A 17,253-nucleotide genomic window follows, 5' to 3' on the forward strand; every position below is an offset into this window, starting at 1 on the left:
GGGAACTCCTTGGATCTAGATCTTGGAGTTCTCCTTCTTGTTCTTCCTTTCCTTTTCTTCCCTAGCATTAGTTGCTTCGGTGGGATTTGGGAGAGAAGGACTTGGGCACTCCGTGTGCCCTTGCCATTGCATTTGGTGCATCGGTTTGAGTTCTCCATGGTGATACGTGGAAGTTACAAGTTGAGAAGCTTATTACTCTTGGGTGCTCGGTGCCCTTGAGCTTGTTCCTCTTGGGTGCTTGGGCGCCCTAGACGGTTGGTGGTGTTCGGAGCTCAATCATTGTGGTGTAAAGCTCCGAGCAAGCGTCAGGGTCTCCAATTAGGTTGTGGAGATCGCCCCGAGCAATTTGACGGGTACCGGTGACCTCCCCCAAGGGTTGCCAAAGTGTACGGGTTCGGTGACCGCCCTCAAGGGTCCCTCAGTGGAATCACGCCATCTTGCATTGTGCGAGGGCTTGAGGAGATTACGGTGGCCCTAGTGGCTTCTTGGGGAGCATTGTGCCTCCACACTGCTCCAAACGGAGATTAGCATCCGCAAGGGTGTGAACTTCGGGATACATCATCGTCTCCGCGTGCCTTGATTATCTCTTACCCAAGCTCTTTACTTATGCACTATACTCTGTGATAGCCATATTGTTTCTTGTCATATATCTTGCTATCACATAGTTGTTTATCTTGCTTAGCATAAGTTGTTGGTGCACATAGGTGAGCCTAGTTGTTTTAAGTTTTGTGCTTGACAAATTAACCATTAGGTTTATTCCGCATTTGTTCAAGCCTAAACCATAATTATTTTAAAGCGCCTATTCACCCCCCTCTAGGCGACATCCACGATCTTTCAGCGATGAAACTTTCTCTCCGATTTTTTCCTCCGCGAAACCAAATATATAGAGTGGAGTTGAGGTCAGTGGAGCTCCAGGGGGCCCACGAGGCAGGGGCACGCCCAGAGGGAGGGGGCGCGCCGCCCACCCTCGTGGACAGGGTGTGGGCCCCCTGGCCTTGATTCTTTCGCCGGTATTTTTTATATTTTCCAAAAGTTATCTCCATGGCTTTTCAGGTCATTCCGAGAACTTTTGTTTTCTGCACAAAAATAACACCATGGCAGTTCTGCTGAAAACAGCATCAGTCCGGGTTTGTTTCATTCAAAATGCAAGTTAGAGTCCAAAACAAGGGAAACAGTGTTTGGAAAAGTAGATACGTTGGAGATGTATCAACTCCCCCAAGCTTAAACCTTTGCTTGTCCTCAAGCAATTCAGTTGACAAACTGAAAGTGATAAAGATAAACTTTTACAAACTCTGTTTGCTCTTGTTGTAAATATGTAAAGCCAGCATTCAAGTTTTTAGAAAAGATTATGAACTAACCATATTCACAATAACACTTAGGTCTCATGTTTACTCATATCAATGGCATAATCAACTAGCGAGCAATAATAATAAAACTCGTATGACAACACTTCTCAAAACAATCATAATTTGATATAACAAGATGGTACCTCGCTAGCCCTTTCTGAGACTGCAAAACATAAATGCAGAGCACCTTTAAAGATCAAGGACTGACTAAACATTGTAATTCATGGTAAAAGAGATCCAGTCAAGTCATACCCAGTATAAACTAATAGTAATGCATGCAAGTGACAGTGTGCTCTCCAGCGGGTGCTTTTTAATAAGAAGGTGATGACTCAACATAAAAGTAAATAGATAGGCCCTTCGCAGAGGGATGCAGGGATTTGTAGAGGTGCCAGAGCTCGATTTTAAAATAGAGATAAATAACATTCTGAGCGGTATACTTTCACTGCCAACGCAACAACTATGAGATCTCGATATCTTCCATGCTACATACATTATAGGCGGTTCCCAAACAGAATGGTAAAGTTTATACTCCCCCACCACCAACAAGCATCAATCCATGGCTTGCTCGAAACAACGAGTGCCTCCAACTAGCAACAACCCTGGGGGAGTTTTGTTTAATTATTTCAATTTGATTTGATCATTTTGATCATGGGACTGGGCATCCCGGTTACCAGCCATTTTCTCGTGAATGAGGATCGGAGTCCACTCCTCTTGAGAATAACCCACCTAGCATGGAACATACAGAAAAACCTAGTTGATACATGAGCTGCTCGAGCACACAAAACATAATTTCATTTGAAGGTTTGGAGTTTGGCACATACAAATTTTACTTAGAACGGCAGGTAGATACCACATATAGGAAGGTATGGTGGACTCATATGGAATAACTTTGGGGTTTATGGAATTTGGATGCACAAGCAATATTCCCTCTTAGTACAGGTGAAGGCTAGCAAGGGACTGGAAGCGACCAACTGAGAGAGCAACAATAGTCATGAACATGCATTAAAATTAATCAACACCGAGTGCAAGCATGAGTAGGATATAATCCACCATGGACATAAATATCGTGAAGGCTATGTTGATTTGTTTCAACTACATGCATGAACATGTGCCAAGTCAAGTCACTCGAATCATTCAAAGGATGATACCACCCTATCATACCATATCACAACCATTTTAATAACATGTTGGCATGCAAGGTAAACCATTATAAGCTCCTAGCTAATTAAGCATGACATAAGCAACTATAATCTCTAATTGTCATTGCAATCATGTTTATTCATAATAGGCTGAATCAGGAATGATGAACTCATCATATTTACAAAAACAAGAGAGGTCGAGTTCATACCAGCTTCTCTCATCTCAATCAGTCCATCATATATCATCATTATTGCCTTTCACTTGCACGACCGAATGGTGTGTATAATAATAATAGTGCACGTGCATTGGACTAAGCTGGAATCGGCAAGCATTCAATTCAAGGGAGAAGACAAGGTAATATGGGCTCTTGGTTAAATCAACAATCATGCATATGAGAGCCACTAAACATTTTCATTATGGTCTTCTCCTCTCGACCCCCAAAGGAAAGAAAAGAAAATAAAACTATTTACACGGGAAAGCTCCCAACAAGCAAAAGAAGAACGAGAAATCTTTTTGGGTTTTCATTTAATTACTACTACTAGCATGGAAATTAAACTAACTAATTTTTTTGGTTTTTCTTAAGGTTTATCAAACACACAAGAAGAAAACTAGAAAAAGAAATTAAACTAGCATGGATAATACAATGAAAAAGTATGAGCACCGACAACTAGAATAAGTGTGTGAACATGAATGTAATGTCGGTGAGAAATACGTACTCCCCGAAGCCTAGGCTTTTGGCCTAAGTTGGTCTATTGCCAAGGATAGCCTGGCTGATATCCGAAGTTATAACTGGGGTCGTACTGAGATGCAACAACCAATGCCTCCTGAGCTGCGGCATGGTGGCGAGCTGCCTCCGCTCTCCTCTCGTGTTCGGTTGCCTCCTCCCTGATTACAACATATCTTCTTTTTGCCTGATAATCAAAAAGGGCAGGAGCAGGGAGAGTAACATGGACAAAGCAACGTCTGTCAAAGATTAGTCGATACTGGAGGAATTGTTCATTCCTCACAAGAAAATGATGACTGACCATAGCGTCATAATCTAAATAAGCGGGAGGCAACTCCCTATCACCCTCAACGGAGGTATACCAAGATAATTAGCAACACGGGTCGCATAAATCCCTCCAAATAAACCATTATTGTGCAACCTAGGTGCAACTATTGCCCCCAAGTTGTAGTCTTTGTTACCTAATACAACATTCTTAAGAACACAAAGATCAAGGACACACATGTGACATGCTTCATCTTTACCGTTAATGCATCTACCAATGAAGAGAGCAAAATAATGTATAGCAAGAAAATGAATGCTCCCTATGGTAGCATGGTATTAAATAGCGGATAGTGGGCTGGTAGCGGATTGGGGTCCGCATAGCGGAATGCGGATAGTGGGTGATATTGCGGGCGCTATGTCCACATAGCGGATTTGTAAAAACACTAGATTGTTTTGTATATTTCTAGATCCTTCACAAAAAGTAATTACATTTAATTTGATTAATAGCAGATGCTATTGCACTAGCGCTATTGCGGACGCAATAGCGGATGCTATCTCTGCTATTTGAAACTATGTATGGTAGCTTGTGCTATACCTCTAGATTCTCCCACAGTGGTACTAGCAAGAAAGTCTTTATATTCAGATTTACGGGGTTCATTAACATTACCCCATTGCGGGAGTGTAACATTCCAAATTTTCAATTTGGAATGTTATACATTAGATCATCATTGCATATCATATTTTATTGCATTTTGGCTTGACCCTAGAAATTCTACGCAACTCAAGGACCCACGGAGAGAGTTGGGGATTTCGTTATTTTCATATTTGAGTTTTCTCAAATTTTGAAAAAGGATCAATTGGTTTTGATAAATTTCTTTTCTAATATTTCAAACATAAAAACATATGAGGGGAGATAAAATGACTTCTCCAAAATAAATGAAATATTAGAGCAAAAATATTAAAATCATTTTAGTCTTTTATTTGGAGTTTATTGCAATTTTATTTGAATTAGAAAATTGCACGTTTTCAAAATTGCATATTTTAGGCCAAGAAAATGTTCATCTTGTTCTAAATATTTTATTTAGACGATGAAAATTTCTTTTGGCATATTTAGATTTTTATTTATTTTTCTAGGATTTATTTTCGGCAGAATCTTATTTCTTTTTAAAAGTCAGCGCCTGACTGGGCCGAAGCCCAGCCAAGCCACGCCACCGCCGACATCGCCGGGTGAGTCCGAGCCGGACATGCCTCACCGCCGCCGTGCCCCCTCGCCCAGGCGCCTCCTCCCCCTCCCCTTAAAAGCCGAGCAAGGGGCCCCCTCGGGACCCCAAGCCGCCGTCACCGCCGCCCTCCACCACTGCAGCCGCTGCTCCCCGCCGCCCGCGAGTTGCCGGGGAGGGGAAGGGGAGTGGCTCTGGGGAAGAATGTTGGGGGCAAAGAGGGGAATACAATGGAGTTACCAAAGCAGCCCTTTTCCGTTCATGTCCCAGGGGTAAAATAGGAATATTGCAGGGCTAAACTTTCGGGCGCGTGATATTTCGATGTCAGCGGGAAGTTTGAAAGCTTTTGGCGCCTAAAATTATAAGTATTCTGCTCTCGTACGGCCGACTATGATATCATGGCCGACAATTTGTTTGTTTTGCACGCAAAAAAATGTGCAAGTTTTGAAAATCAATGTCTCCAACTCGAAACTTAGATTGTCCATTCAATTCAAATATGGATCATTGAGCTACTACAAGAAAATACCATCATACGGTCCAATTCAAATGAAATTCCAAATGTGTTTATCCTAAATATGATGACAAAAGCAAAAATGTGTATGTGTATGAATAAAGTGGACGATTATAAAGTTTGAACATGCCCGTATGTGTATATCTCTAGGTTTGATATATGAATTTGAAATCACGAAATCCCGGCTTAAAAAATGTACCTCCGTTTAAATGAATTACAAAAGCTAATGATGGAGTCGAATTCCAAAATTCCAATCAGTTTGTAATTCTGGTACATCAAGGTATATCACGCATGTTCAAAAGTATTGTTATCTCATAGTACAAACTGTGAAACAGATGGATCAACCATGAGTGCACAATATTCAATTACGCTAAAGTCCCTCAAATATAGACACCTCACTCTTTATCGGAAGTCAACCCCCCCACCACACACACACACACACATAGAGAAGTCGTTCTCTCCCCCAAACACCAACACACGAGCACATTAACACCCCTCTCTCTTGTAAAGTCTGGACCCCAACATAGGTCTCTATTACTTTGTCTCTCGGGCATGCGCACATCTCTTCTCTCACTCTCTAGGTCTCCTGCTATCTCTCTTACCCAAGCACACGCACTATGTAGAGTGTATATTTCCCATACACACAAAACGTCGCCCCCAAACGTCTATCTCCCTAGTTATGTGGTTCTCGCGCACTCACCTCACACACCACCCCCACTGCAAACAAGCACACTTTGTCTCCTTGTGCACCACTCTCCTCTTTCTATCTCTCCCACATGCGGACCCGCCCCAGCTCCTTCCCTGCATACATATATGTCGTGACTCTTTGCATAGCTCCCTAATGTATAATCGTTCTCGATTTCGCACATTGTTCTCAACACAATCTATTCTAGATCTCTCACGAAGTCCCTATCACACACACGATGACTCGCTTCCCTTGCGTCTCCGTTCATAGGCCAATTTCGGACAACATCAACATTGTCTCCCTATCTATACGCCATTTATGGACACAAACGACCCCTCTCGCCCCCTCTCTTCCTCTCTCTCTCTCTCTCCATCGCTAGCTCTCTCTTTCTCTCGCTCTCACACCCCTCTCCCACACACACACTCGATGTCTCTTCCAAATAGTCTGCTCCCCCAGCCCGCGCCCGTGCTATCCCACTACTACACATGTCACACCATTCCCCCTTCCCTTATACTAGGTTTACATCATCAGTGGTCTCTCTACTCCACGTACACTCTCTCCCTCTCACACACAAACGCGTGCACAAACACACACAAACACGCACAAACACCCATTTATCTGGATCCTCATCTCTCCCCATGTCCGCATGTGTTTCTCACACACTCACTCTCTAATTATGTATATGTGTCTCTGTGTTACACAACACAAATCCCCATGTACATGTCTCTCTCTATCCTCCACACACATAGACACAAAGAATCTATTATCATTGCCTCAGTCTCTAACATATCACACACGCACACTGTCTCTCTCTCTCTCTCTCGCAAACACGCTCAACAAGGGTTTCCCCATGAATAACTTACCCTCTATTCATCAATAGTCGTGGCAGTACGGCGAACATGAGACGTGAAAAAGAATAGATCTACACGTGCTTAGACCACCTAGTATGACTACTAGGACTAGAGCAAGCGAAAAAGCGCGCCGCCGTCACCCCCTCCTTGTCGGCGACGGGAAAATCTTTGTTTTACACAGTCGAGAAGTCATTGTGCTAAGGCCCCACATGCCGAGGCGTTGAATAGAATGTAGATGCTAGTTTACAGAAGCAAGTATCGATAATACATTTGTATCTCCATACTTATATTTCTTCTCTTATAAAAAACCGAGTTGGTGATGGTGGTACGTGTGCCATCTCGCAATATAGACCGTCCGATCTATATCTGACGGATGGAAATTAAACTAAAAGATACCCGCACCCCTCTCCACATTTGCAGACAAGGCCTTCCCTCGTTCATCCCTATCTCCAACAAACCTCATTGTTGAGCAATTAAGAAAGGAAGCCTCTGGAACAAACTGGCCTGGTGGCCGATGCCGGCGTTGTCAATCCCCATGCGTCACCCCACTCCTCTTCACCTTATCTCATATTTCTCGAGATATCATTAGTTTTTACACATGGGATTACTCCCGCAAGGGTCAATCACAACAAGTGTTTTATAAAAAAATGCATCTTGATGTTCCGTGCAATGCACGGATCTTGCTAGTACTCCTGCACAAGACTAAGTTGGTGATGCTGGTGTGTCTGCCATTCGTCATTTCTGACCATTAGATCTACATCTAATGATTGTGAGGTAAGTTGTTGCCTTTTCTCACCAACATCCCACTTGTCTACCAATTTGCAGAAAAACCTATAATTAGTATCTTAAAACCAACCACATCCCTCCCTGACCTCACCAAAACAGCCCAAGGAATATATTCTAATTGAAACATAATATATCTCTAGTGACATATGTATATCAAAATTAGAGTGCTTTGTACCAAGTTTGTGAATAAGTATCATTCTAATTATGATTTGTTGCAATGGACATGAACATTGCTAGTATTTCCAACCATGCATTTTTTCCTAGTATTCCATAGTTTTGAGTTTTCCATCAAGATATTAGTCACTCATGGTTGATACTTACTTTCAATCATGTACATATATGCACTATGTAACTAGCCTTGCTTATTGGCTTCCAAAGCTTAACTTTCACTCCTACTTACAATATGTAGAGTATTTAACAAAAACTACCACTTTCAACCAGCCCTAGGAAGAATCTATTGTACAAAAAATAGCAAAAACATACCCAAAATTTCTTAATCCACGCCAAAAACTACTACCTAGTACTCCTACCGATTAGGTTCGTTTAAACCCATTTATGACAGGGTTGGCCCACACGTCCGTGCTGACGAGGCAGCTTAAACCAACACATTTTGTTTGACCGTTGACACAAGGGACCCACATCTGACCTTCTATCTTGTTATTCCCCCTCAAATCATTATTTTTCCTGCACATTACTTCAAACAGTACAGATGCGTGTTCGTCGGTGGCGCCGGTGATGAGCGAGTTGGCCGCCGCTCCGCCGGACGGGCCGGACACCGCGCTGGCCTCCGCACGGGTTGGCAGGATGGCCCGAGCGTGACTCACGAGCGAGCAAGCCGCCACGCTGGCCTTTGCTCGAGCCAGATGGCTGGCCTGAGCACGGCGCGCATGAGCAAGCCGCCGCGCTGCCGTGCCAATCTAGCTAGCAAACCTTGCAGACAAGCAGCTGGACGAAGCTATCTTGGCTAGCTAGCGGCCGCGAGCGCCGGGCAGAGCTGAAATCTGGGCTGCCGCAACATGGGCTCCGCACCGCCGGCGGTTTTGACCTCGCCTTCTGCCAGCGGTGGTAGCTGCGTCCCATGGCCAAGGATGACTAGGTCGACGGGCCGGAGGTAGGAGGTCACTCGAGGATTTTTGTTGGTAAGAGCATGCACAATGGTTGATAAGGTAGTCTTATCTTAAGTCTGCCACATATGCAAGTGGTAGTAGTTTCTTGGCATTTTAGTGGTTTCTTGCATTATTAGGGGTTTCTTGTAAGGAACAATGTACGTACTACTAGCGACAAAAGGCGATTCTAGGTTGCGTTGTACTCCAACGAGTACTACTAGTGGTCGCGGGAGTGTATACCTCGTTTTTTGGGTTCGATCCCGGGTGAACGCATGGCGGCCTTTTAGAAAAAATAGCACTACTACACTTTGCTGCGAGCCAATATTTTACACGGGTAGTTTGAGTTTTGAAGTCGAACGGACGTGCGGCCCCACAATCTGGGTGCACTGGACAGTCTAGCCACGTGAACGGGGTTTCCTTCCCAGCATCCCGTGGCACGCGTTCTCGCCCTAGCCGCACCTCGCTTGCAGCTTCCTCATCAGCTAGTAGCATATTTAAACTAGCGCCTCCCAATTAAGCCCGAGGAGCCGGAAAAGCCTTGCGGGGCATTGGGAACTGTGCAATATGGCTCTGTACGTAAAGTGCTCTACTACTACTCTGTAGCTTGTGGCGTTGCACGCATGGACTTCACTCCATTATCAGCTCTACTATAAAAGAAATTCCTCTTGGCGTGTTTTTTTAAACGGAGGCAAAAGCTTTGCTTCATCTCATTCATAAAGAAGGAACTACTAACAAAGTTCGACGAGATCCATTACACCTCCACAAATGGAAGCGAAAAGCCTAGTCTCGCTGTATCAAATAACTCAAATGTTTTGCCCCCCGCAGTAACCGTCGCTGATAAACAGGCTGCTAGTGTGTGCGTGAGAGGAGCGGCTGAGTAGGCCAGCTACTCCTACGTGAGAGGAGCGGCTGAATATAGCACCAAGAGTACCCACTAGGACACTACGCAGGTGTACTTCCCCTGCATTGATAGTACATCGATGGTTCTAGAGAACAGTAGTACCCTCTACTTCCAACTGTAGCTCCTTGGCCCTGAGATTCAAGAGTTCAAAACTGGTGCACTATACTAGACTAGACTAGAAGTACAGTACATCGCTCTACTAGTTGAGAAAAGTAGTACTGGTACTGCTACAGTACGAGTACGTACTCCTCCGTCACATAATGTAAGACGTTTTTTGACACTAGTTGGCGTGTACAAAAAATGGCAAAAACATACCCAAAATTTCTTAATCCACGCCAAAAACTACTACATAGTGCCAAAAATTTCTTACTAGTGCTATTATTTACAGTATAATGCAATCCCATAACGATCCATAATGCTAGTACTAGTAGTAAATAATAGCCTCACCCCTTCGCCGAGGAACGATCTATAGTTGGAAGGGATGAGGCCCTGCGGTTACTACACTCTTATCTCCTCCTCGCCAGTTCCCCTCCCCCCGAAGAGAAAGCAGTTCGTCGCTGCTCCCATGGATTCGCCAGGCGGTTCTCCTCCTCGTCGGGGCTGGGAGACCTTGGACGGCAATCCTCTGGGAGAAATCGCACGCCGCTCCGACGTCCTCACCGCCGCAAGAGTCGGTGCTTCCTGCACCAACTTTTTCAAGATGCTGCTTAAACAGGCTTGGGAAAAGGCCATGCTTGTTGGTCTTCCATGCGTCCTCGAGGAGAAGGTTGTTCTATGGGACAATCCTTCGAACAGTCCACCGCTCCCTGGCCATGGTTGCACGTTGACCTTCGAGTTTGATCATGTAGTACTTAGTTATTCCATTTCCATCCCATAATTTCTCCGCTGCCCACCGTCTTATATATAGGTCTGGGTCGGTGCCAACGAAGATTGGCTTGCATACCTTCAGCCGGATACCACCATCATTTTGCACAACATCCACAGCAGTGCGGCCGTTCCGGTAGACCCCTTCTCCACCATTGGGATCGGCCTTCCGGACTAGCTGGGCTTGAATACGTATGATGATGCCTACATGAGATTGAAGAAGATAGCAATTGCGGACCCGCCGACAAAGCGAAGCGGCTACGATGATTACTATCTCATCGCGGTGTTCGACATAAGGATTGCCATCAATGCAAGACGCAGTAATGGCAGAGGCTGGCGCATGTTGGCGGCGACATATTTGTACCCCTACACGTTCGAAGACGCCGTGCGCCATCTAGGATGCATCTTCGCGGTGACAAGCCAGGGGACTTGTTTCATCTGGTTGCCATCCTACGGTATGTGAGATTACAAACGGAATGCACAAACCATCATTTGCATCCCTAACGGTACTCCATTATTTTGCAGGGACTAGTCATCCCCCGATCAAAATAAGATCGCCGATCCTGGATGTGCATTTGCATCCGCGATTCGGTCTAACCTGGAACCTTGTAGCTGACTTTGGCATATTGGGATCAACTATCTTAGCAGTCACTACCCATGGTACCACTGATGTGCAACATGGTCACACAATCTACCACGATCGGACCATCACCATCTACCCAGGTATTCCATTTTTTAACCCTCTCGCCTTCTCTTTCATTGTTGTACTAGTAGTATACTTAGTAGTACTAGTACGAGTACTTTTTACCTTGGAGGACGCGTATAGCTAGCTAGGCCCTTGAAGACTTGAACCCACTAGCTGCCACCATTTTTGTTTTTCCATGTCTTACTATCTCATCCATGTAGCCAAGAGTGTCTATATATAATAAGCCGGTTATTTTACTTCCTCTATACCGAAGTAGTACTATTTGCTGCACAGTATTACTGACCGCCATATTTGAGCACAACATTATTATGCATGGACCTTGACTATGTACGTCACCATGTGTCCAGATCTGGGATGCCGCGTGTACCAGATGAACGACGCCGAGTTCGACCCCCGTGATGCTACGTGGGTGCCGAGGAACACTCTTGGAGAGTACTCACTTTTAATCGGGGACAGCTACCCAATTGTGAAGCGGATGCGACCTTCCGTGCACGACATGGAAGGCTTGCCATTCATGAAGCATGGTTGTGTCTTCATTGCACACCGCCGGATGAACGGCATGCTGGGACACGCTATCCCTGATTTATGCCGCTTCAGCTTGGATGAGTCTCCATCGTGTGGAACCGGACTAGAAAGCTGTGATAATGATTCCTGTTGCCCACCACTATGGATCATGCCATCCATGAAGAACACCTGGGACTGGAACCTGGAGGAGGACATGCATGTAGCCCATCTATAACGTGTAAGTGGAGTACGATAATTGTGAACGGTAGCGCTGTGAATATATGTAGACTAGTCGTGCACAAATTTATCACATGAATTGGAGATGAACTTGTGTGGCATACTGGCATTTGTCCTTTAGAATTTATTACTAGTAAATGTGTTATGTGTACGTGCAACTTGTGTGGTTGTTGCACGGGCTCCAACATGCTCTTTGAGAAAAAAGGTGGCACAGCTTTGGATATACGTGACGTGGCGGCATCATACAGTAGCATTGTTCGCTATAGTTGTAGTACACTCCTACTAGGACGACAACTCCTATAAAACCTTGTGCTTGGATCTTTGCCTCTTCGGGAGGTTCAACAGTTCGTACTCGTGTGAACCTTGCACTTGGCTCTTCGCCTCTTCGGAAGGTCCAACAATGATGATACTACAGTACAATATGCTTCTGGCAATCTGACACCGATTGAACTGCTGCACGTTCACCGCGAGGGCGAGGGCGAGGGCGAGGGAGAGGGAGAGGGAGAGGGAGAGGGAGAGGGCACTGTAGTCAAAACCCTCTCCTCGTCCTGTGAACCACCGCACGCATGGGCAAGGGAGAGGCGTAGTAAGCAAGCTTCTCCTCGTTCGGCGAGTTGACGGGACACATCAAAGTAGTACTAGTACTAGTAGTAGTCCATACTGCGTCCTTTCCGATTAATATGGCTTAATTTGAAACGAGAAAAATACACTGGCGGTCAACGTATGTAGCAATACGCTCTTTACGGTCACTATATATAGTTTCACGGCGATTATACGATCACTAGCTCATCGTAGAGCACTGTATTGCACCCTACTGACCGGCCACATAGTCGATGTGGCACTTTGTTGACTGGTTAAATTATCACCTGGTTTCTGGGTCCCACCTATCAGTTGGCAGAGCAAAGAAATAAGTTAAACAAAACTTTACGCAGGCACGACACGAGTCCAACCCTTGCGCGCGAACCGCCCTGGCTGTGTATGTGAGTGCATGCACGTGTCCTCCCTCGGTCTTCCAACAAAGAGTGTACATCGACTAAAAAACAAAGAGTGTAGTACATGATGTACATCTACACTTCCAATGCATTTAGCCTTTAATCTAAATCGATATTGATTGACTAATGCACCAACTTGTGCTGTAGGTATAGGCTACATGTCTATCCTTAATTACAGCATGCAACGGCCTTCATTTAATCTTCTTATCTCAATGGTCGCATGCACACATAAGTCTGCTACTTTTGGGCGTTAATTATGCCCTGGTCAATGTGTAAATCTCTAAATGTACAGTCTTTCACGGACGTAGGGAGTAGGTTGAGCACTTGAGAGTGAGTGTGTGTGTTGCGTCGTGTGCTGTGTGCCGCATGGGTGCGTGAGGGTTGCGTGCGTCCATGTGTACGTGTGAGTGTTGCATGTTGCATGCATGCATGCATGCATGCATGGGGCTTACTCCATCCCATTGACATGTTCATATTTCAAGCTTCCTCTGTTCCCTCCATATGGTGATACTCCCTCTGTTCCCAAATAGTATGGAGTAAAAGCCTCCCTCTATTCCCAAATACGGAGTATTTGTCTTTCTACAGATTTCAACAAGTGACTAGGTACGGAGCAAAATGAGTGAAGTGAGCATAGAGGCATAGGGATACTGTAGAAAGGAAGTCCTCGCGATCCATTATTCCCCATCTCGGTCAGAAAGAACTATTCAACTAGTCTTCACAGTGAAGTGACAATACACGCTGCAGCAGATGGGACACGTAATTAATAAGCTAAACCAACGTGTTGTTGTTACTAAATCAGCCTTACCCAGTACTGCCATCATGTTTGCCAGTAGAGCACGCTTCCGCAAATACGCCTACGCACCTATGTCCTCCATTAACTGACATATGGGCCCTCTTGTGGTAGACCCACATGTCATCGGTGTAACTATTTACACTCCGAAGGACGGTATATCCTGGTAGTAGTACTAGTAGAATTGAGATTTAATGCACTTTCTTCCCTGTCTTCCACTCTTCTTCCTCCTCTCTTCATCTTCCTCCTCTCTTCCCCATCGTCGGCCACACACCATTTACCCCCGCTCACTGCTCGCCCACCCGCGCCATCTTCCTTGGTAGCTCGCGCGTACCATATCCCCCCGCTCACTGCTCGGCCACACGAGGAGAAGCTTCTTTGCTCGCTCGCCTGAATCCACTTCCCCGCTGGCTCGCAGGCACCGAAAACCCCAATGGCAGAACCGACTGACATGCAGAGCCGCGACTGGAATTCCCTCCCCGATGTTCTCTTGGAGCAGATATGTAGTCGTATGGACCTACTCAGCACCGTCCGTCTGGCCGCATGCTCGGTGTCTTTGTACCATCTACTCGTCTGCAACCGGCTGGCTCTTTTCAAGACACCCTGCTTGCTGATGCCCGATCCTCGTAGGTGGCCCAGACACCGACTTGACGATCCTACGGAGGTTGCCGTGGTGCCCCTCGACATGCTACCACTACCCGTCCACATGTCCTTCATGCGCGGCCACTACTGGTCGGGCATGAAGGCCAACTGGATCGTCCTCATCCACCACACTGGGAGTCCGTGGCGTCTCGTGGATATCTACACCCAGGGAGAGATCACCCTTCCATCGTTGGATACCGCCGACATCGAGCCTCGCGGCCTGCCGGACACTCCTGCCTAATACGCACGAGACGCGTCAAGCTTTTGGCTCGACCTCTGTTTGCAGAAAGTTGTAATCTGTGAAGTGCCCACACCATCAGAAGACTACATGGATTACAAGCTCATTGCCTTGTTCAACATGGGATTAGTCTATCTGGAATCCGGTCGCCATACATGGTTATGTCTCATCATCAATCCTGTTGAGGCAACATTTCTGTCTGATGCTATAGTGCATGATGGCATCGTTTACGCGGTCGACACACAGATTGGCTGCCTATACTGGTGGAATCTATCGTCGTGTAATTGTTCTATCTCATCTCATCTTTACCTTATGAATACGACTGCCTGTTCATTTGTTACAAATTTAGAATGCATAGCATGTGTATAACCACATCATTGCTATGTGCTCCTCTCATTTCCTAGATTTTTATGACCACACATGTTATTGTTAGAGTTTATATGAGAACAATTGGCATCTAATGATTGTTAGAATACATATTATGAGCATAACATCATGATTGCTATATGTTACTCTCGTTTACAAGATTTTTATAACAACGCATGTTATTGCTTAGAGTTGATATGAGAACAGTAGTAGTAAGTGCTATGGTAGAATATGAGTAGGCGCTGTCATAGCTGTTTTCCTCTCATTGTTACATGATGTTTGAACCATGACATATTGCTAGAATATGAAAGCCATTGGCTTATTTTTTTAACTTGGGGTATGATTATGACCACGGCAATGCAATTCGCTGTCTATGATATGTGTCACTGTTATAATAATCTTAATTCCACACATACTATGAACATGATTGTTTATTTTTGTCCTTTTGGTCTCCAATTTGAATTGTTGCAGAAGACGCAAATGCGCTGGCCTTTCCAGGACCTGGAATCATACCAGCCGATGGGTGGTGGTTTATCGCTCGTTCAGCTGACGGTGGTCATTTGATGCTCATTCGCACGTACCAAATTGACCAAACCATTACATCAAACAACATGCAGTACAATGCATGGGGCATTCATGACATTGATGGCTATGGATGCTTCGTGTTCGAGAAAGATCCCAGCTCCGTTGGCCCAGGCGTATTCAACTAGAGGCGGGTTTACAGCCTCGACAACCACTCCTTGTTCCTCGGGCTCAATTATCCGATCATCCAACCAATCATCGAGCATATCACCGGCGATGATTATTGTGCTATGCAACTTCCATTCGCGAGGGGGGGCTGTGTTTACACATCATACCATGGGTTTCATGAATCACTGAGAGATCGTGGATGTCGCCTAGAGGGGGGGGTGAATAGGCACTTTAAAATAATTACGGTTAAGGCTTGAAGAAATGCGGAATAAACCTAGCGGTTAATTTGACAAGCACAAAACCTACAACAACTAGGCTCACCTATGTGCACCAACAACTTATGCTAAGCAAGGTAAACAACTAAGTGATAGCAAGATATATGACAAAGAACAATATGGCTACCACAAAGTAAAGTGCATAAGTAAAGGGCTCGGGTAAGATATAACCGAGGCACGCGGAGACGGTGATGTATCCCGAAATTCACACCCTTGCGGATGCTAATCTCCGTTTGGAGTGGTGTGGAGGCACAATGCTTCCCAAGAAGCCACTAGGGCCACCGTAATCTCCTCACGCCCTCGCACAATGCAAGATGCCATGATTCCACTAAGGGACCCTTGAGGGCGGTCACCGAACCCGTACAAATGGCAACCCTTGGGGACGGTCACCGAACCCGTACACTTTGGCAACCCTTGGGGGCGGTCACCGGAACCCGTCAAATTGCTCGGGGCGATCTCCACAACCTAATTGGAGACCCCGACGCTTGCCCGGAGCTTTACACCACAATGATTGAGCTCTGAACACCACCAACCGTCTAGGGCGCCCAAGCACCCAAGAGGAACAAGCTCAAGGGCACCAAACACCCAAGAGTAATAAGCTTCTCAACTTGTACCTTCCACGTATCACGTGGAGAACTCAAACCGATGCACCAAATGGAATGGCAAGGGCACATGGAGTGCCCAAGTCCTTCTCTCCCAAATCCCACCAAAACAACTAATGCTAGGGAGGAAAATGAGAGGAAAAACGAAAGAAGAACATGAAGAACTCCAAGATCTAGATCCAAGGGGTTCCCCTCACATAGAGGAGAAAGTGATTGGTGGAAATGTGGATCTAGATCTCCTCTCTCTTTTCCCTCAAAAAACTAGCAAGAATCCATGGAGGGATTGAGAGTTAGCAAGCTCGAAGAAGGTCAACAATGGGGGAAGAACACGAGCTCAAAGGATAAGGTCTCAATGGGGAAGAAGACCCCCTTTTATAGGTGGGGAGAAAATCCAACCATTATCCCCTCACTCAGCCCGCACGACGCGGTACTACCGCACGGAGCGGCGGTACTACCGCTGCAGGTTGCGGTACTACCGCATGTGGAGCACTGGCCAGATGAAGGCCTGTTGCACAGGGCAACGAGCGGTAGAACCGCCGGAGCGGTACTACCGCGTGCCCCTACGGTACTACCGTAAGGCAGGCAACACTAGGCGCAGAGAAAGCACAGAAGTAAAAAATTACTTCCGTACCTACTTCCGCTGAGGGAGGACCTACGCAAAACTCTGGCACGGTACTACCGCACACGAAGAGCGGTACTACCGCGTAGGGCGCGGATGTAAAAAATTAGATCCGCCCCTACTTCCGCTCATGCTGCTAAGCCTGGCCGGAGCCCACGGTACTACCGCGCCCGCTGTGCAGTACTACCGCGTAG

The sequence above is a fragment of the Triticum aestivum genome, chromosome 3B, assembly GCF_018294505.1.
Source record: "Triticum aestivum cultivar Chinese Spring chromosome 3B, IWGSC CS RefSeq v2.1, whole genome shotgun sequence".
NCBI classification, from domain to species: Eukaryota; Viridiplantae; Streptophyta; class Magnoliopsida; order Poales; family Poaceae; genus Triticum; species Triticum aestivum.